The sequence below is a fragment of the Lygodium microphyllum genome, chromosome 14 (assembly GCF_053477565.2).
Source record: "Lygodium microphyllum isolate KBCC chromosome 14, Lygodium_microphyllum_v1.1.10, whole genome shotgun sequence".
In the NCBI taxonomy this organism is placed as follows: domain Eukaryota; kingdom Viridiplantae; phylum Streptophyta; class Polypodiopsida; order Schizaeales; family Lygodiaceae; genus Lygodium; species Lygodium microphyllum.
The window spans coordinates 111,555,691-111,578,320 of record NC_141148.1 but is presented as its reverse complement, the minus strand read 5'-3'; positions in this window follow the sequence as shown (position 1 = coordinate 111,578,320).

Here is a 22,630-nt window from a genome sequence, read left to right as displayed (position 1 = left end):
TTTGGTTGAGGAAGTATACATGGATTAGCCCGAGTGCTATGAACATCCAGATTTTCCTATATATGTGTGTAGATTGAAGAAAGCATTATATGGGGGGCTGAAGCAAGTACCTAAAGCTTGGAATGCTAAGATAAGTGCATGCTTACAGAAACTTGGTTTTACTATGGGAAAGGCTAATCATAGCCTATTCACAAAGAAGACAAGGGCTGGTTATGACTTGATCATTATAGGTGATGATGTCACAGGAATTGGAGAGATCAACGAAATGTTACATACTGAATTTCAGGTCAAAGACTTGGGTGAACTAAAATATTTCCTTGGGATTGAAGTTGTCTCTACACCTCATGGTACTTGGTTGTTATAGAAGTAGTATGCACAAGACATGCTGACCAAGTATGGTATGTTGGATTGCAAGTCTTTGAACACTCCATTGGAGCAACATGTTAAGCTACTTGCAGATGTTGGACGAGATTGAGAATGTCACTATGTAACATGCTGAATCTCAGGTCAAAGACTTGGGTGAACTAAAATATTTCCTTGGGATTGAGGTTGTCTCTACACTTCATGGTACTTGGTTGTTGCAGAAGCAGTATGCACAAGACATGATGACCAAGCATGGTATGTTGGATTGCAAGTTTGTGAGCACTCCATTGGAGCAAAATGTTAAGCTACTTGCAGATGTTGGACATGAGATTGAGAATGTCACTATGTATAGACAAATGTTGGGTAGCCTGATTTATCTTACCATTACTAAACCAGATCTTAGCTATTCAGTTGGACTGATTAGACAGTTCATATAGAAGCCTATCAAGCCGCACTTGGATGCAGTGAGGAGGATCTTGAGGTATGTGAAGGCTATATCAGATTATGGTCTATTCTATGAGCATGGTAAGCCTTTGGAGCTTACAGGATATACAAATGTTGATTGGGTAGGAAGTAACTATGTGACAGGAGATCTACTAGTGGGTATGCATTTTCCCTCGGTAGTAGTATGGTCAGCCGGAGCAGTAAGAAGCAACCTATAGTTGCACTCTCTAGTACTTAGGCAGAGTATAGAGGTGCTACATTAGCTGCATGTGAGGCAGCATGGCTCATGAAGCTTCTTGATGATTTGGGCATGCAGGAAGTCATGCCTGTCACACTCTATTGTGACAACATGAGTAATGTGATCCTAGCTAGTAACCCTATCTATCATGCTAGGACTAAGCACATTGAGGTACACTATCACTTTGTTAGATAAAAAGTGATTGCAAGAGACATTGACTTGGTCCATGTGAGGACAAAAGACTAGGTTGTAGATATCTTTACCAAGTCATTGGGTAAAGATAAGTTTGAGCACTTTAGAGAGCTACTTGGAGTGAAGTATCCCACTTGAGATTGAGGGGGAGTGTTGAGATTCAAGCTCATTAGTTTTCTGTCAGTTGTTTACCTTAGCGAATAAGGTTAAGTCACACAGACTTAACCATGGTTAGTACTAGGTTACTTGTTGTTGTGTATGTGTGTGGTACATAGTTGACTTTGGTGACTGTGTGTATTGATGAAATGGAATGAACTGAAGGGAGCATGTCTGCTATCCTGTTCCATGTGCCTTTGTCATGGTCCACTTCTCTCTCACAATATGCTAATATCGTAGAGGTACTGCAAGAAGCCATAGTTGGAGCCATAGCCTGCACATTCTTGGAGCCATAGTTAGAGCCATAGTTGGAGCCACAGTTTTGAGAACCTAATAAGCTGTTATTATTTGTGCATTTGAATGCAAGAAAATAGTAAAAGTCACATGCAAGAATTCTATCTTGACCTTCTAGAGTCATTATGCATTGATGCTATGCCCATTGCTCATCATCTAAGTTCACAAGGCCATTGCATGCCAACTCATTGGTATCAGGCCTTCTCCTTGGCTTTGTGTGATACCCAAACTTGGTGAGAAAACTTATCTGGCTTGATAAGGTTCTATAAGAAAAACTTGGCATTGTGATCCATGCCAAAATACAAAGAAGTCAGTTGCTCAGCAATAACAAAGGCACAACACAAGACATGGAAAAATGTGGAAGGTGACCAACTAACATGTTTCCTATGTTAGCTGTAATTGGGTGCAATAGGATACAATATACACAAGATCTATGGACCTTGCCATATGCATTTTTCTATGATTGGAGTGATCTCATACATTACAGTACAATTGTGATCAAGTGCAGTAGGAATTGATACACAAGGAGCTTTTGAATAGTTCCTACATAGGAAAACTCTTAGAATGTAGGAAATTCTCTAACTTTTCCTAGGTACGTGTATATAGATTCCCTATGTATAACTAGGGAATTACTTTCCCCACATCCCATGCTAGGGAATCTTAGGCTTGCATGTATGAACTCCTTATATATAACTAGGAAATTTATTGTGCATATCTTAAACTAGGTATTTGTAGGTCATATAACTAGGAAATTTAATTTCCCACATCTTAAACTAGGGATTTGTAGTTCATATAACTAGAGAATCATGTTTCCCATACAACTTAGTAGGGAATTCTAGGCCACACAACTAGGGAACTTGGTTCCTCACATTTCATACTGGGCAATTACAAATAGCCATATCAAGAACATATATATATTTCATGCAAAATTGCAAATATTTTATGGGAAATGGTTGCCAAGCAAATTAGGCGTAAATTCATTAGTCACTCAATAATACAACATTTCTTCTCATCATTTTTTACAAAATTTTGCAAAATTATTCTCTTTATTTCTCTAAAGATTAATTGGTGATGCACCAACACTATAAAGGTAACTATGTTGATCAATAATTTAATGTTGAGAACCATGTGACCTAGCTTAATACTTATGGAAATTAGGAACCAATTGTAGTGTGCCATTTGTGCATATTCTTCAACACATTTCCAATACATGTCCATAGTAAAAAGAGATGAAAATGATCCTCTTTCTTATAAGGTAAATTTCCTAAAATAAGCATTAACATACTAAGTCCACCTCGAAAAAACTTCAACACAACTAAATTCCAAAGGAACATATTAAAACTTATAGAAAGATGTGGCATTCTATATGATAAGGTTACTTTTTTGCATTTTGCTCACATATGTAAGTTTATTGCACTTACTATGATTATCCCAAATTAGGTTAGAGTTTAAAAACATATTACACATGTCACTTGTAATCAAGCCTACTTGAGGTTGAGTTAAAGGACACATTGCCCATGTCACCTATAATCAAGCCTAATTGAGGTTAAAAATATTAAGGATTGTAATTGACAAAGTGTACTTGGAGATCAAAGCCCTGAGTCAAATGGATTGGATTCTCAAGGCAAATATGTTTTATCCCACTTTCTTTGACATTAAGGAGTACCTGAAAATAATTAGCTACAAAGATATATAGTTAATTTCTTGTAATCCCACAAGCTTTCTAAAATGTCATTCCCTTCTGAGAATTGATAGGCCAATTTAGGACTTTTCTTAATGACAAATATATCCTCTTTGAAGCCCAAAGCATTCAATCAATTAGATAATCCAGCTAATGAATCAATCCTCACATGAAGGCACCTAGCCAATCTTGAGTATTTCAAGCTATGGCTATTGTTTTTCATGTTTTTTCATGGGTAAATACCCCCTGAGGAGATTTTACAATGGGTCAAATATACATTTATTGGAAAGGGCTTTATTCATGCTCAATTAGTGTTTAAGGATAGATCTCACATATGATCCAGCCTAATTGAGGTAAAAAATACCAATGTATTGTAATGGAAAATGTGATAGAGATCAAATCCTTAAGGAAAATGGTTTGGTTTCTCAAAGCATATGTATTTTCTCAAACCATGGGAAGTAGTTAGGATACAAATTTGGCCTTAATAATATTCCATGCTAGTTACATGGATCTCTTCTATTCGTTTTCATGTGCACTTGGTACAACATTGCTCCTCCTCGGATATTTTGCCAAATTCTTCTTCTTACACCTCTAAATATTATTTGGTGGTATACCAAGACCTATGAAGGTATACTATAATTGATCAAGCATTTAATGTAGACCACCATTTGACCTAGCTCGATACATGTAGAAACTAGGAACCAATTGTAGTTTACCATTTGTGCACCTTCTTCCACACCTTTTTTTATGCATATGCAATATCAAAAGAGATTTAAAGAATTCTCTTTTTCAACCTGGCACAAAGGGCAATGTTTAAAAGAGTCATCAACTTACTAAGACTATAATAGTTATGGAAAAATCAACATAACTAGCCTCCAAAGAAACATATTAAACTAACCAAAAAGTGTGGTATTCCATGTTATGAAAATTAAACTTCTGCATTCACTCACATACATGAGTTTTTCTACTTTGGCCTCAAAATGTATATGGCTTGAGAAACTAGTCATTTGCTTTGGGTCTTTGATTTTTCTCGCATTTTCTATACCTTGATAGCCCAAATAAGTTAGCCAGGATTGAGCTTGATCCTAAGCAAGGTGCACAATATCTCCTTAAACTTTGATATAATTTGGGTTAATCAATCCATTTTCTATGACATTAGGGAGTATGATAATTATTTAGCTACAATGGCACCTAGTTCATTTCTTGTGATCCCACAAGTTCTCCCAGCATTTCATTCCCTTTTGTGAAATATAATAGGAAAATTTAGGATTTTCATTAACAAAAAATATATTCTCCTTGAAGGGGACCCAAGCATTTAGCCAAATAGACAATCCAAGTGACGAATCAATTCTTGCCTAACCATCTAACTAGCATTTAGCCACATAAACAATGAGTAGACAATCCAAGTGACAAATCAATCCTTGCCTAACCACCTAGCAGCATTTCAAGCTATGGCTATTGATATTATTAATTCTCTTCATGGAAACATATCCTTTAAGGAGGAGCTTCCACAATGGGCCAAATATAAATTTATTTGTCAAGGGATTTATTCATGATCTATAGGGTGCCCCACTATATTCCTTGGTTAGTGAGCTTCATAATGAGGACAAATGGAAAGTAACTCAATAATGATGGAGACCATGCAAGAGTTGTTCCAAAGTGAGCTACCAACAACTCTCACAACAAGATAGGGCTAAGAGTGAAGCATCAACCAAGAGTAAGTCAAGAATGAGTGTAGCACATAATGTGTGGGATGCCAAATACAATTTCCCTTACTAATAGGGTATAAGTGGGATGAGTCATTACCATCTATCATAAGGATAACCTGCCCGATCTTTGCACCAGTATATCCCATGAGCTTTAGGTCCTTATCTTTCTCATAAAAGAGTCCATAATCTATTGTTGCCTTGACATAACACATAATTATTCTCACTGCATCCAAATGGGGTTTCCTAGGCTTCTACATAAACTGATTGATAAGCTCAACTGAGTAGCTAAGATTAGGTCTAGTGATGGTCAAGTAGATAAGACTTCCCACCATCTTCCTATACATGGTAATGTCTACAATTTCAGCTCCAATATCCATATCCAACTTGTTATTCTGATCCAATGGAGTATCCAATGGTTTAAAATTTGTCATGCCATACTTCTTTAGCATTTCCAAAGCATAGAGTCTCTACATCAGCGAAAGTCCATACTTTTTTAGCATTTCCAATGCATACTACCTCTACATCAACCAAAGTCCATTGACTGAATTTACCACTTCAATACCCAAGAAGAAATTCAGCTTACCTAAATCTTTCATGTCAAACTCACTTTTTAGCATTGACATTGCATCTTGTATTCTAATAAGCATACTATTGTGCAAACCATTTTGCCACTAGCATATCCTTATACCTTTCAATGCTGCCATGAGACTTACACTTTACTTTATACACCCATTTATAGCCAATAGACCTTTTACATCAAGCACTGCAATCAATTCCTAAGTCTAATTTTCAGTCAACGCATTCATTTTCTCATCCATTGCTTTGTACTAGTTCTTATCCATGACTACTTCACTAAATGTACTAGCTCTTTCTATTTCATGGCCTTAGCCATATACACATCTATCAACTGGGTATCTCACTCATAGCTGCGGTGCACTGCTAGATTCCCTTCTTTCATGAGGTAATACATATATGCTTTATCTGATACCAAGAAGAAGATGGAATTCCAAGCTCACTATCCAGGCTATCAGTCGAATCATATCCAGATGTCAAAAAACCAAGAGCATCACTAGCTTTGTAACTTGCTATCCAAGGATATATGCTAGGAGAGACATCACCAATAAGACTTGACATAGTAGTATTCTACTGGGGAGTAATAATGGATACATGATCTAAAGGCATATCAGTAGAGGAACATTAGTCAAGAATGCATACATGAAGCCAGTTCATCAAAGATAATGTCTCTGCTAAAGATAGTTTCATGAGTCGATGGATCAAGACATTTGTAGGCTTACGCGCCTAAGCATTACCAATGAACACACACTTTTGTGCCTTAGGATCCAACTTCCACCTTTTCTTATCTAGAATATGTATATATGCAATGTAGCCAAAAAATTTCAAGTGGCTAATGTTTGGTTTGTACCCATACAACTTCTAGTATGTTGTCATGTCATGAATGCATGTGGTCAGAGTATGATTCAGCATGTACATTGCTATCATAACAACTTCAGTCCAGTTGTATAGTGGCATGTTCTTCTCATTCATCATTGCACAAGTAGTCTCTGTAAGAACTCAATTCTTTCTTACAACCACTCCATCCTACTAAGGAGTATAACTACATTATGAGCTGCCTATACAAATGCATTCTTTACTAAGTATCTATCAAACTCATTAGATACATATTCATCGCCACTCTCAGATCTCAAATAGGGCGATCAAATTCCTTTTCAACCTATTTTCTAGAGTCCTTAAAAATAGCAAACACCTCATCTTTATGCTTCAAGATATACACCCATGTATGACCTAGAGCTAATCCGTACATGTTTCATAGAGGGAAATCATGCTTGCTTGCCAAACTAACACATGTCACAAACATAACCTAACTCAATATATGCAAACCTTGGCACCAACTGCTTTCTTTGCATAGTTTGTAGCCTTTGAATATTCATGTGACCAATCCTCTTGTGTTGAATTTCAAGGTCTCTAATAGTGCCCTAACCATGTGCAAACATGGCTAACTTCAGTTGAGGCAATGTAGCATCCAATGTAAACATCTCACCATGTTTTTTGCCTCAAGCAATTAATTTGCATCCATTCCCAAATTCCTCTATAAAATAGCCATGCTTATTAAAGTAAACTTGTAAGTTCTGCTTTGCCATTCGGCCAATTGACAATAGATTCTTTGTAATATAGGGCACATGTAATACATCATGTAGACATTTGTTCTGGGCATCATGAATTACCAAGGGTACCACATCCTTATGCTCAATATTGTGTTGAAGATCATCCCTAGTATAAAAATAGCCATGCTTATCTTGAACCATGTCAATAAACCATTTCCCATATGGTGTTATATGATTGGATGCCTCAGATTCAATGTACCATACATAATCTAATTCTCTTTAGCAACACAATTCTGAACATACATCATAGCAAACAACCTATCAGTAGAAGCATCCTCAACATGACTAGATGAAGCATAATGACCCTATTGCTTGCTTTTGATTGGCTTGATTCTTCCAATATTCCTTGGCAATATGCCCATATTTTCCACAATAATGACAATCATTATCCTTTTTTTCATGTTCATGCGTAATCTGTGATTGCCATGATCCTCTACTGCTAGAGTTGGATCTCCCCCTTACTCAAAAGTATCTACCACCTCTAGCATTTTGTCCCTATTGATTGTTTACATTCTAAAATGTGTTCTATTGAGTTCCTCATCCATGAGAGAACCCTTTGCCATGACTGTCATGGCCTCTTTGATTCGAATAGAAAACCACATCTCTCCCTTTGGAGCTACTTGAACTTGTAGCTAAGCCAAGTTTAACCTCTTCATGAAGAAGCAAGGAAACCAACTCATTGAACTTAGGCATTTCTTCATATGGATATGGATGTATCAAATGACTTATACTCTACCCCAAGGCCATTCAATGTAACTACAACTAGATTCTTGTCATGAACCTTAGCTCCAACAGATGCTAACTGATTACCAATGGTCTTTATCTCTATTACATAATCTTGTATGGTTTGTCCTTTCCTATCCATGGTATTGAACTTCTGCTGCAACTGAATTTTGTGTGTGCTAGTGGTAGTACCATAGTACCACTTCAAATTATCCCATATATCTTTTGGTGTATTGCAATTCATAATCTACATGACCATTGCACATCAGAGATACATAATGAAAGCTAGTGCAAGATTCTGTGAGAACATTCAAGCCATGCACAATGTGCTCTCTATTGTTTAACTATGGAATTATGTTTTGGAAGCTTAGGTTCAGCCTCCTTAGCTATCACTAGATCCTAATAGCCTTTTTGAATCAAGAAATTCTCATTCGAAATTTCGATACAAAATAGTTATTTATGTCCAATTTTTCACCCATTATCTAAGTGATGTTGTTAGTCATGTCACCATTTGCCATGGTTACAACTCTATGTACTCACTCTAGTATTCTTTATTGCCCGCTTTTTCACCCACTATCTAAGTGATGTTGTCAGTCCTATCACCATTTGCCATGGTCACAACTCTATGTACTCACTATAGTATTCTAGCTTTCAATGCTTGGTTCCTTGCAAACAAATGATAGTATTTTCAATGATTCAATTCCTACATAACAACACTCAAGAAATACTCATACATTTTTTACTCAGTGGAGTTCAGCTAATTTTGGTCATCAAGCAACCATCAGTACATCAGAAGGTATCCAAGGATCTTAGTTGCATAACATAGATATGCTTTTTCTCAACTATGACAATTCTAATTCAAATTGACTGTACTAGTATCTCTGATGTACCAATAGTATATCATCTTAGTAGCTTGCTTTGCATCTCTAGACATCTGACATGATATTTAGGAGTGATATCATACCCTTGTAGACATCATTTACTACATAGCCATTTTGTAGACAAAGCTATTCAACAATGAATAGTAGACAAGTAGTCTGTGACATAACAACAATCAATTCTTTGTTACAAATAAGGAATTGTCACTTTAAAAACAACTCGATGAAATCTTAGACATGTTCCACACTCACTGAGACTCAATACATATGCATATGAGTGTCAATGCTCATACACTTTTCAACCTTAAATTAGGCTATAGCTAGCCAACAACCATCCTAATATGAGTGTCAATGCTCATACACTTTTCAACCTTAAATTAGGCTATAGCTAGCCAACAACCATCCTAATATAAGCCAAGAATGAGCATTCAATGCTCATGAATATCCATGGGCCTACCACTAATCATTTAGCACCATACCAACATCAATAACCAACACCCTGAGCTCCACAAAGGCATTCAATTAAAGAGTTTTAAGGATTCCTGCTTGTATGATTGCATATAGTTTGTTACATGTTGGGAGGAGTAGGTGATCAAATTTCACCCAAATGCTACTAGATACATGAGTATTTTGCCACAAGATTGCTGAGATGGACATGAGTATTTTTCCACAAGATTGTTGACCATTCAATGTTGGATGTGTGTGTCACACTAAGCATACACCCATTGAACCAAATGATGTCTTCAAGCAGTAGGCAAACATGTGCAAATTCACGTTGGCTTGATCTACTCCTGTTGTTGTTCTCTTAATGCTTGATGTAGCTATTGCAAGCCTCTCACAATGCATTGGATGCCTTCCATCTATGCTCAAGATTGAGAACTGGAACCATTGTCAGACACAATGAGCTGGAGTAGCAAACCATTTTCAATAGTTCACATTGATTTCCACACTGTTTGGGCAAGTGCAATCACTATAAATCTTCATACGAATGTTGCCGATGTCATGTCTTAGTCCTTAACACTCAAGAATGCTTTTATTCTTCCTTTTTTTGATCTCCAAAAATGCTAATCAAGAGAGAAATCACCAATTCCTCTTACCTTCCACTAATGAAGGTCTAAACTAGCTTTGATACCATGATAGAAAACATAAGAGAAAGGATATAGTAGTAGAGATGGAGGAGGAACTAGGAGCAGTATGCTCTCTTCTTCTTGCATTATACTTCACTCATTCTCACACTCTTCACTATAGTTTACTAACTCTAGTTAACCTAGTTTCCCAACTTATTAATGACACACACATGGATATTAATAGCTAAGGTCTATAGCTATCATGTCGAGATAAGTATCACATCAGATGATCTTGACTCTCAACATAGGATTTCCTCTATAAATACCATCATATTGGCATTGTATTATGGGGGTTCTTTGATGTCCAAAACCTTGCTGAAATATCTTATTCTTGTGGTACTTTCTTGAATATCTTTTAGCCAACTCGATTGCATCAAACAAGATAGGTGATTTTCGATCCATTACATTAGGAGAGAGGCTTGGCTCTAAGCCATAGACATATTTGCAAAGCTTGGCATCATCACTTACACTTTCAACATGCATGGTCGAGCTCATGAATTTATTTATGTATTCTCTTACTATGAGTATCCATTGGTCAAGTCGGTACCACCACCTTACCAACTACTCCTTTTCCACCACTAGGGATACAAATACTTAAAACATGCGCATTTTAAAATCTTGCCAATGAATGAATTATTGATTTTCTTTATTTATCTAGCACCACCATTGTAAAAAAATCCTTCCAAATGGAGAGAGGCAAATATGATTTTTTAATCATCAGGTGTCCATTTTTCCAAGTCAGATGGGGATTGTGATTCCCCATTGTACTTGGTGAGAATGATCTTATCATGGAGGTCATTAGGGCCATATTGCCCATGAAAACCTTGCTACCAATAAATGCCATGCTACTATACACACCATGCTGCCCATTAAAGCCATGTGATGCATTTATACCATGTTGCCCATTAAAGCCATGTTGCATATTTACACCATGCTGCCCATAAAAGCCATGATGTGCATTTATACCATACTTCCCATAAAAGTCATACTGCCCAACATGAATGCCATGCCGACCATTAATGCCATCTTTCCCATGATTGAGCTAAGCCACATGAGTGCCATTTGGATTACCATTATTGGAAGGCCTTCTAGGGTAAGTGGGCAGACTTCTACCGATAGTAGCGAGGGTGGGGATCACACTGGGGGGTTGATTGCATGGATAGCAAGAGAGGATATTGATAATGTAACTTACGAGGGTATTGACATAAGATTTTATTGTTCTTTTCTAAACATTCTTGATCATCTAAACTCCAAGACTATTGGTTACCCTCTAGCTTAAGAATTAATGAATGCACATCCTCATTTTCCTCACCTTGAATTTGACAACCTAGATAATGTATGACTTGTTTAAGTTCTACAAAATCCCTAGGTGTTGCAGGTTCAAACCATCTAAGTTTTGGTTTCTTTCCATCCCCATAGATAGTAAAAACCATCACTCTTTCTTTGGGATGAGGTAATACAACCTCTGGCATATTTTCCATATTGATCTTAGTAGATTTATATTGGACTCATTGATAACCAACTAGTGGTCCCTTAGAACAATGATACATCTTCTATGTACTTCCATTGAAGTGCTTAAAGGGATGATACAAAGCACTTGTAGGTTTTTTCCCTCGAGTTTCTGTTTCAAAAAGACTCTTAGACTTATCTTTTTCCCAAAATAGATTAGTCTTTTCATATTCATCCCAATAGTTCTTATCTATATATAAAGCTTGTTCCATCTGTAACTCCCAACTACTAGATTTTGATCTCTGCTCCTCTAAACACAACTCTAGAAGTGAAATTTCATCTAAATATCGCCTTTCTCTAAATTGAAATTCTGCCTTTTCTTTTTATAACTTAGTAATTTTCTTCATTGCTTCATTTACAGCAGTCATCATTGTTGCCTCATGTTCTACTTTCAAAGCCTCATTTAATTCTCTAATAATCCTATCATAATTACCAGGATGTTCTCTAGATGTTTGAGCAAGCCTACGCAAGGCCGAAGCTGGAGTCATCCTCATCATCATGCCATATTGGTCTTTGTAACGGTTTGCACCTATTCCTACTCCTCCGTTCTCTTTCCTTTCTTTCTAATAACTGGTAACAATAAGTTCTTTTAGCTATATCTAGCAATTGTTCAAATCCAAAGGGTAGAGCATTTTCCTCATAAGGGGAAACAGTAAAAACCCTACTCTCATGTATGCCATTATTCTTCTCAGTAATGTCAAATTTGTCCGTACTCTTCAAAGAGTTTGTTGAGATGTCATCTACATTAAATGTCACTGACTCAAGCATCTCTTCCTCTTCTAATTCATCCATAGAAGCCGCTTCTGCCTTGCTATACGTAAAAAATGCATCTTCTTGATCATTTCCTTCTTGACACATGGATAATTGGGAATATGTTTCAAGTGAATCATCAAAGTATTCCACTTTCCCTGTAGAGAGCATTAAGCAATCTAGGGTTGTATCTTTAGTTGTAGACAACCACTGAGTAATCTCACTATCCAAATCATTGTCTGATGAAAATATTACAACATATTCACCAATACCCATCTGTTCTACCTTATGAGACTGATGTACTATATTTACCTTCACTTTTTCTACTCTTGCTGGGCGTTGTGTTCTAAATAACCAGGCATAAGGCCCTTCATTATTGGTCCTCTCCATTTCTAAATCATAAAACTCACTGTTGGATTTCTCATCCCTTTCATTAACCATCTCATCTCCTGACTCTTTCAAAAATCCTTTTGAAATAACTTGTATGTTAACCTGATCAGTTCAAGGACCAATCACAATTGAACCTTTATACCACTCCTGAGTGCACTTTGCTTGGTATAACCAAGGTCGACCCAAAAACAAAGAATATGAAGAGCTATTTGACAATGAGCAAACTACTAAGTAATTCTCATGAAATTCTAAGCTAGCAATTACAGATTTCACATTACGAAGTAACCCCAAAGGAATCACTTTCCTTTGATCAGCCACATGTAAAACGATATTGGTAGGTTCTAGATTCTTCAACCCTAATTTGTGCACCATTTGTTCTATCATCAAATTAACTGTTGAGCCACCATCTAATTGCACTTCATTCAGCAAGTGGCCATTAATAGTAGTATCTATAACTAGAGCTCCTTGATCCATAAACAAATCTACTATTTTCACGTCCTTAATTGCTTTTCTTTTGGAAGAATTTACGGTTACTTTAGGAACATTAATTTCAATCCTCTTCTTTCAACACCGAACTAATTTATAATAAAGTTAATTTCAACATGTAGGTGCTCTTCTAGCAATTACTGAAGGTTAATGGTCAAAGATACTTGCTCTAATGTAGCCCAAAGATCATAGGTCTTGTTTACTGCTTCTGCCTACTCTTTACTTCCTTCCTTAGGAGGTATCAGTCTTTCGGGAAAAGGAGCTACCCCTGCTTGAATCTTAGGATTTACTAAAGGCACATGTAATAATGGATGGTCAGAGGAATGTTGTGGAGAATCTGACTCAGGTAGCTCTACATTAGGATCTATATCCTTAGGTTTATCCTTCACTGCTTCTTTTAATTGCAAACTTTCTTCCTCATGACCTTGCTCCTCTCATTGTTGCTTTTGTGCTCTAGTCACCACACCAATCATGGGGTCAATCTTAAAGGTCACCCTATAGCTCTGTTCCCTTGCCTTGTTGTTTCTATTTAAACTAAATTTGCGGATGAGGTTGAGGGTTCATTAAAAATTTGCTTACCCTTGTCATTAGGTTGGTTATCTTCTCACTTGGGACAATCCTCTTCGTGATGTCCTTTGCCACTACACCTCCTGCATAAAGGAGTCTAGTCCTGATTTTTTTGTGCATTTGGACAATATGTAGCTATATGACCTTCCTGTTGGCATCGATAACAAATTACTGGTCCCCTAGGCCTTTGTGGTCCCCCTTGCCCCATTGGATTACGAAGAGTACCATTATTTCTCCAAAAAGGATAATCTCTTCCTCTGTTTCCATCATTATTGTAATTAATTCGGGGCACTGGGGGTCTACCTTGGGTTGACAATCCTCTCAGCCTAAAGGGTTGATTAGGTGATCCAATCGCATAAGTCGTATTATTATGATCCATGTAATTGTAATTCGTTTGCATTAAACGAGCTTGTTGTTGCTCTTGACCTATCTTATGCCAACTGTTTGTATCTAGATGCCATGCCTTAAGGCAAAAGGTGGAGAACGATGGATGGTCAGGCATTAGTGTTGAAGGCATCGGACACTCTGTAGCCACATGGCCATACCCATGAAACTTACCACACCAGATATTGGATTTAGGTGGGTTTGGAGTTGAGCTACTCAAGGATTGTTGTGCACTAGAAGACTATATTGTTATCGAATAAATATCTTTCAAAGGTCCTTGCATTGCACCCATGATTTCCTCCTTCAACTTTCCTAGTGATTTTGCAATAATATCAGCTACTTTCGCTTCATCAAGAGGGGATTTAGATTGCAGCATACAAGGCATTCCCAGTTGCATTATATAAGCTGGAATAGAAGTGTAAAGGAATGGTCACATAAGTCACGTTCTTAGATATCCCGCTTGAAGTGCTTGGATATTCCATCCGAGGTTCTTTAAATAAGTCCCTCCATCATTGTTGGCCGAGTTGCACTTCTTCCCACCATCTAGCATGTATTTTAGCATATGCCAATGTACTTGGCCGTTGTAAGCTAACATGCTAATGAACTTCAGGGTTAAGCCCATCAATAAATTTACGCTTTTGCGTAGGTTCATCAGGAGCTAGATTCATCTTCCAAATAATTATCTCCATATGTTCAATGTAATGTTCAACACTTTTGGTTGTTCATTGGGACAAATAATCCAATTGAAGGGCTAGTCTATCTTGGAAACCTTAACGTCAAAATTTTTCCAAGAACACTCTTGATAAGGCCACATAAGTCACTTTATGTTGGGCATCTAGATTCCCCTAGCACCTTGCTGCCTCATCTTTAAATGTTGCAGGGAAGATATGGAGCTTTTGGTCATTGTCTACTATCTCATTAGCGACACAAGTCACCTCAAATCTTTGCAAATGCATATGGGGATCCTCGTCCCACAATCCCCCATATTGTGTGAAGTCAGCTAATCTGACTGGATTACGAGCCATTGTTTCTCTAAATAATATCTCTAACCCTAATTCTTGGGTAATATCCAACCACTCAAGTTCCTTAGGCTCCTTAAATAGTTGGTGCAATCCAAAATTCGACTCTAAATCCCAGTCAAAGGGCGGTTCAGTACTCCCTACTGTAGCATTAGCTTCACTCTCTCTACTTTCACTACTTTGTCTACTTCTTTTCCAAGTGACACTACTGGTGTGTGAGGCCACTCGATCCCATTGATATGAGTCTACTTCACTTCCCATTGACGGTGTTCTATCGAATGATATAATAGGCCTAAAAGGTTCTATGTTTTAGTTATACACAACATCTATCCCCAGATTCAATAATGTGTTCACCCTCTCAAGCCTATCTCATAGCCAAGTCTCCTGTCATGCCTTGCATTCTCTAGCTCGTTGATCTCGAGCTTCATTTTGATGCCTCTTTCTCTCCTCTGAATTCATCCACTATTAAAGAAGTAGTTATTCCTATCATATTCCAAAATTTCGCACATTTTGTTTGAAGCTATAGAGTTAAATTTTGTGTGCATGTGCGCTTAGGTTTAAAATGCTTGGTAACTCTGGGTTTATTTCTCAATAAGGTAACTTTTCTTCTTACTCAGGAATTAGGCCTAAAATTTCAACAACCTCTCTAACATCTTTTATGTCGAAAGTAAATTTTAAATCTATGGATACATGTATCCAAGGAAACACATCATCCCATACCACTCTTCTAAAAGTTCGATAAGCATTACGATAATACCAATCAAAATGGTACAATACACTGATTGTATTTATTTCCAGTGCATCTATTAGCCCAAAGTGCACTGCTAATAAAACTATGGTTTGCACGCAATCGTTATAATCCCAGCTCCAAGAAGATAACTGTTCTAAGTCTATAGTTAATTTCGGGCCAAAATATCTACCCCCCTCTACTAAGTCTATGTCTCTTACCAAATCCAATATTCTCCTCTAGCAATTTTGGGGTAAATTCGGAAAATAGTCCCTTAGAAAAGAGACCTCGTATTCACTCATCAATAACTAGGAATTTAATATCCATCCTAGGGAGATCAATCACCTATTCAAGTGCACTTGGCTCCTGGCAAACACACCAAAAAAGGACCAATCAATGACCAAGCCACTTTTAACTAGGTTGTCAAGTCAACTCCTAGGAGTTGTTGCATTGAATAGGTGATATTGATAACTCATTTCTATGATTTATCCTATCCTTCCTCAATATTTACGGCACTCGTTCGTAGCAGTCCAACTAATCTAATATGAAAAACTCAGTAAGTCTGCTTAATCTTGCACTTCATCTCTATCTCTATACTAGACACTAAAATACTAAAACTATGATTATTTTTTATCCCTTCAGAAATTAACTTCAGAGCATAAATTCAATAGTTCTATCTAATTCCTTTTTATTATCAAATCAACTTACATTCCATAAACTCTAATTTTATTTTAAAAATATTTTTCTTTTCTAATATTGATATAACTTAATAGCTCGTCAACAATTTTAATTTGCATAAAGCTAGACACATCATATTTTATATTAATAATGTTCAAATTAATAACATCAAATTAATTTTCTCTTTCTTTAATCCCAAGAAAATTTCATAAAATATCCAAAACTATATTCTTATGTTTTCTATAGAAAATCCTAATTTTTGTTGGATTTTTATCAATAAATACTGTAATGTTCATCCAAAATAATTGTTTTTTATTTTTAAGACATAGTAAACATCTTTCAAAAATTCTAGAAAAATTTCAAATACTTCCAACAGTACAAAATTTATCAAAAAAATAACACATCTCATAATTTTTTAACCAAATATTTTATAAAAAGTTATATATACTATTTTTAAGCCATTTTAAAGCATTTCTAACTGTTCTTTATTTTTAAAATATAAAATTAGACCTACATAAATTCTGAAAACTATCCAAAGTTGAAATTTAGGTTCAAAATACATTTTATAAAAATTCTAAACCAAATAAATATTTACATGGAATTACTTTTTTATGTTAAACAAGTTAAGGCACTTATGTGAAGAACGAGAATCATAGTTGCGTCTTTGGAAGTGGTGTCCTTTGCAGTCTAGCCAAGGGGAGTCTATCCAGTCGTTCCCAATGGTGATTTCATCATTTTCCCTCTCCCAAGAGATCCATTGGCCAATTGCATTGTTGCCATGGGAATAGCCACTTGTAACTCTTTTAAGACTTTATTAATTGATAAATTTCAAGCTTAAGAGCTTAGCCTCCATGGTTTTATGTTTGCGACGAAGAGAGGGAAGGAGAGTAATGAAATATCTCCATCATCTATCCACCACAGAATCAAGAGCGAAGTAGAGTGATTGGAAGGCAACAGAGAATTCTCCTACTCTATCACTTCAGATTAGGCATGTATATTGAAGCTCCAAAATTTGAGGTGGGAGGAGAAGACATGGCGATGGCTATGAAAGAGGCATTGGCTTCAATTATCTCCTCTTACCCTCTCCAACTACAATTTTTATTCAAATCCTCTAGCTTGGATGGCTTCGAAAATCCTCTTAACTCTTTCTCTTTCTCCAATTGATGGCACCCCCTTTCTTCATCACGACTCTCCAATTTCCCACAAACTCCCCCCTTCCTCGTCTCCAATTGGTCCCCTTTGGACTTCCTCTCCCCTTACTAATCCTCTTCCACCAAGAATTGACATTTTTATTGCATTTTTTTGTTGTAGATACATTTATAAACAATAATGCAAGTGACCCTTTTTCTCCATATTCCAATCTCTAAGTTGCACATCAAGTTGGTGGCAAGTGCATGGATGATCACTACGACTTAATATTGATTTGCATTTATTTCTTCATGGATAAGTAACCATGTTAGTATCTTGTCACATTAACTCAAATACTCATGGTCCACTAATTGTTATATCCATGTCATTAACTCCACTTACTCGAAGATGTCTCATATACTTGGCATTGTAGAGTAGTGACTCCCCTTGTCCACACTAGCATTGCCTTTGTTCTTTGACTTGTCCCTCCCCTTCTTTAATCTTTAATGTGATCATCCTGGAAATACAACTCTCTCCCTACCATATCCCAATGTCTATCCTATGTATGATGTGGTGAAAATTTTGCCAGTTCTACTACTCCTATCTACGATCATCATCAACGACCAAGACCACTTGTCCAATTTGTGCTATCGAATTCATGTCTTTTGCTTTTGCCAAGTTGTACTCGACTATACACTCAACCATCTCTAAGCTTTCAAAAACAACTCATTTGGATTTGTAAATATATTCTTTATGGGAAGAAAGGTCAAATGATCATCCAAGCCAAAATTCTAATCCCTTCTAATTAGATAAAACTATTCAATTCTACCTGGTATTTTCCTAAAGTCCACCCTCTAGCACAAAACTCCTCCGAACCAAGATTTTTCACTTGCCAAACTACAAAGACACGTCCTCCAAAGATGAAATATGGACCGCATCTGCATTAAATTAATGTAACAAGTTGGTAACAATGTGCCAATTGTGTACAATTTTGCTTAAAAATTTTGCAATGTTAGGCATTGTTTCTAGATGTTGTCAGCAACAGCCACTTGCTCAAGAAGAGGGGCAATTGGGAAGAATCGGTTCGCGGGTTAGGGGATGAGCTTGGGAAAAAGGAAAAGAGAAAATGTGTGTGGCCACCCGCTAAGGAGAACACTCTATTAGGGAATTTGGGAATTTTCATACGCTTTGCAGATTTTCAATATAGGTAATATTTAACCACATGGTCAAATCTTGTTTCCTTACTTGCAAGTGGAGTCTATCCCAAGTACTATATAAGTTGCCTTCCCAAGTCCTACTTTCAAACATGGGTTTAGATTTAGCCACATCGTCAAATCTTTATGAGTTATTTGAAAGTGAAACCTGGGAAATTCCCAAACTCTCTAATATGGCATTTTAGGGGAAGGGAGGAATCTTCTAGAATCCTCTCTCTCTCTCTCTCTCTCTCTCTCTCTCTCTCTCTCTCTCTCTCTCTCTCTCTCTCTCTCTCTCTCTCTCTCTCTCTCTCTCTCTCTCTCTCTCTCTCTCTCTCTCTCTCTCTCTCTCTCTCTCTCTCTCTCTCTCTCTCTCTCTCTCTCTCTCTCTCTTTGTGCCAATGTGTTGTTTTTCCTTGCGATGGGGGAAGGGGGAAGAAGTCCTGATTCGTAGTATACAGTGTAATATCATAATATATATTTTTTAATCTCATGTGATGTGTACTCAATTCAATTAGTTTAAGTAAAGTTGTTTTGTTTTGTTTCTTGAAATGTATGAAACTTATTTTTTTTTAACATAGATGCGCATCAAAACTAGTAATAGATATGGATACAAGTTACGTTATCGCCTACACATAATTATACATATGCATACTATATATTGACATAATTAAATCTAATTATGTTAACATATACAAATATATCATTAACGTGCCACACATTATCGTCACACTTACACAAACTACATATTTGAACATAAAGGCTGAGCAAAATATCTTATATTCATCAAGAAAAATACATGCAATAGACTGATAATGATGACAAATACAAAGAGCTAATATAGCCAACAAGAACTCTCATTCATTCCTTGGCTTTTTTCATCGATGTGGAGAGAAGGGGATAGCTTTCGATGAAAAAAGAAGTTCCTTCTTTGCTACAAAAACGATACACTTTCCCTTCAACTCTTCCTCCAAGAGAAGCGGATTTGACACTTTTGCAAGCTCACCTAATGTAGCAAGTAAATACATTGCTCGTTTGTCAAACAGGTAGAGAAGCTTTGATCACTTCACTAACACCACCTTCTCCAAGCTAGATCTCAGTGATATTGCTAAAAAAGGCGGGCCTGAATTTTCATGATTATTTCATTTCCTTATGGTGAGCATTTCTTGTGGAAGACTACAAATTTAGCAAAAACATTGCCAATGTACTCCTTTAAAGATGAATCCTTCTATCGATCTGCATGATGCTGAGATCCTCCTTGCCTCAATCCAAACTCATCTATATACAATATATCCTAAATAACACAGACGAATCAAATAACATGATTAGTAATTGACCTAGAGGTATCGAAGCATAACAAAACTTGACCTAGGATGCCTCAGATCCCTCAAAGTCCACTAGTGAAATCTTGGCAAAAAATGATACCTACAGCTGCCCTATCCGAAGTCTAGCATCTGGGGCCACTTTCAAACTTCAAACAAGGTAGTTGTAGGATAGGATGACTTTGGATAGGGCAACTATAGGCATCATGATTTCATGGTTGGGGGACCCGATGCATCCTAGGTTCCTGTTTCATCGCATAAAAATGTATGGTAGTTAGAAATCTCACATTTTTCAAATCATTGTGTATCTTCATTTCCTCATATGTCAACAAGGCACCTCTTTGGGCAAAGGAATCCACAAACTTCTTAGTAAGAAGTTGGAACCTTGGTCTGAATAGGTCGTGCTCTAGTGCTTTTTTAAACTCAACATCTACCGGCATAAGGTAATTTTCTTCAACCAAGTTAATATGTTTCTATGCTACTATGTTGGGACTCCTTTTATTTAAGCTTGTGTCATCATATTTTATAGCCTCTGCCACCATCGTCGAATGCACATCCAGTTAATCATAATCAATGAGTTTTTCCATGGAATCCTTGATGAGACACTCTTATTCCTTCATTTTCAAGTATTGCAGCACATCCAATAGAAGAAGGTACTATATGCCATCTACTTCAATAGGTGTCAAGGAGACAAGGTTGGATTTGTTGACTTGTGGCTCTTCTGAAGAAGATGGTACCATGAGAGCCAACTCCGACACCACCTAACATTCCTCTAGAATATTTATTGGCTCTTTAATCGGCTCTTCTTCCTCCTTATATGTGATAGCAACAACCTATGGAGTTGTATCTTCATTTCTCTCATTCTCTATGGGTGTATCAAACGCAAGGAGACAAATCACCAATGCACACATGCTCCACAAGCTCCAAAGGATGGTGTACTTGGTGTATTGTTCATGGAAACAGTACATACCTTATGTGAAGGATCCACATGGGCCAAACACCTATTCACCACTTTTTAGTGGTTCTTCCCTCCTTAAAATACCATGAGCTATTCTAGAGGCACCCATCATATCACATCCCTCAATGGCATATGTGTAAGTGGGAAAGGTGGTCACAAAGTCTTCCAAGACCTAAAGGGAAGATCCAATAGTGTGGTGCATAGATCGAATGCTGTATGCGCACGTAGTGAGCGCCGGAAGGTCCCCAAGAATAAAAGAACTCTACTTTTGCACAAAAAACAAGAGACAAGACTTGCACAACATGAAGCAAAAGCCTAATTGGGTACAATCTCCCCCCATGCCTTGTGTGAGAGCTCCACAAAGCATGTATTTGATAGATTATTCATCTCCAAGCTCAAAAAATAGCCCAATTTACAATTAGCATGCTTTAGCTTTTGTGTTTGCTTTTGTCCCACTAAAGAATTAAAGCTATTGGGCACCCAAAGAGTCGAGATGTGCCCAAATACAATATCCAATAACAAATATTTAAATCATGCGCCCATGCGCATACAAAATAATAAATAAATGTCAGGTGCTTCAATAAATAAGCACGTCAAAATAAATATTGGCGCCACGCCTAAGATGCGCGCCCATCAAAAATGATAATTTCTTCTAAATAACTTGAATACACGCTATCGCCCAGTGCTTCCCAATGCCACCGCTGCCTGGTCTACATATCAAACTGAAGCATTCACAATTGTTAGAAAATAATAAAATTACACCGACAAAAGTGAATACCTAGCAGTCTTCAGCTATAAAATAAATAAATTAGTTAGAACTCAATCCTAACCTTAATTTATTACCAGTGCGCACTCTAAACTCATAAACGTCCACTAATATAAATATGTATTTTGCAGAATCACCCGCTATGGAAACACCCACTTGCACATTAAATTAAGAAGATGCCCAAAAAGGACAGGTGTCCCCATCGACTTTGCGCATAAGAAATCCATCTTGTGTATGAGCCCCGGCAATAAATATAATTTTACAAAATCCACCGCAAAACCTCACGAAATCCACTGTGGAATATGCCTCCTGGCATCATACCCCTCGAGTGGGATAGCAATTGTCCTCAATTGCTATTAGCTCAATGTGGAGCCAACAATGAGGGGTAAGCACTTAGATCTCAAGCGTGCATCCATTGGGCCTCTTGAACAGGATGATTTTTAAACTTAACCAAATATCTAGAATACCTACGGCCAGTTCTAATGGTCATAAAGTCAGTATCTAGAATAGTTTCAGGCCCAAGGATTTTAGTTTCTTCTTCTAGCAAAGGAGGGTTTTCATAGACAGGATGTACAACAGGTAATTGGCCTCTAAAAGGTCGTAATAAACTGATATGAAAAGTGTTGTCGATATTCCAGTGTTGTGGTAATTCTAGTTTAAATGCATTGTCATTGATTTTGTGAATGATCTTGAAATGTCCATAAAATCTAGGAGCTAAATTTACAACAGGGTGTTTGTCAACACTTTGTAATCTTCGCTTTTCAA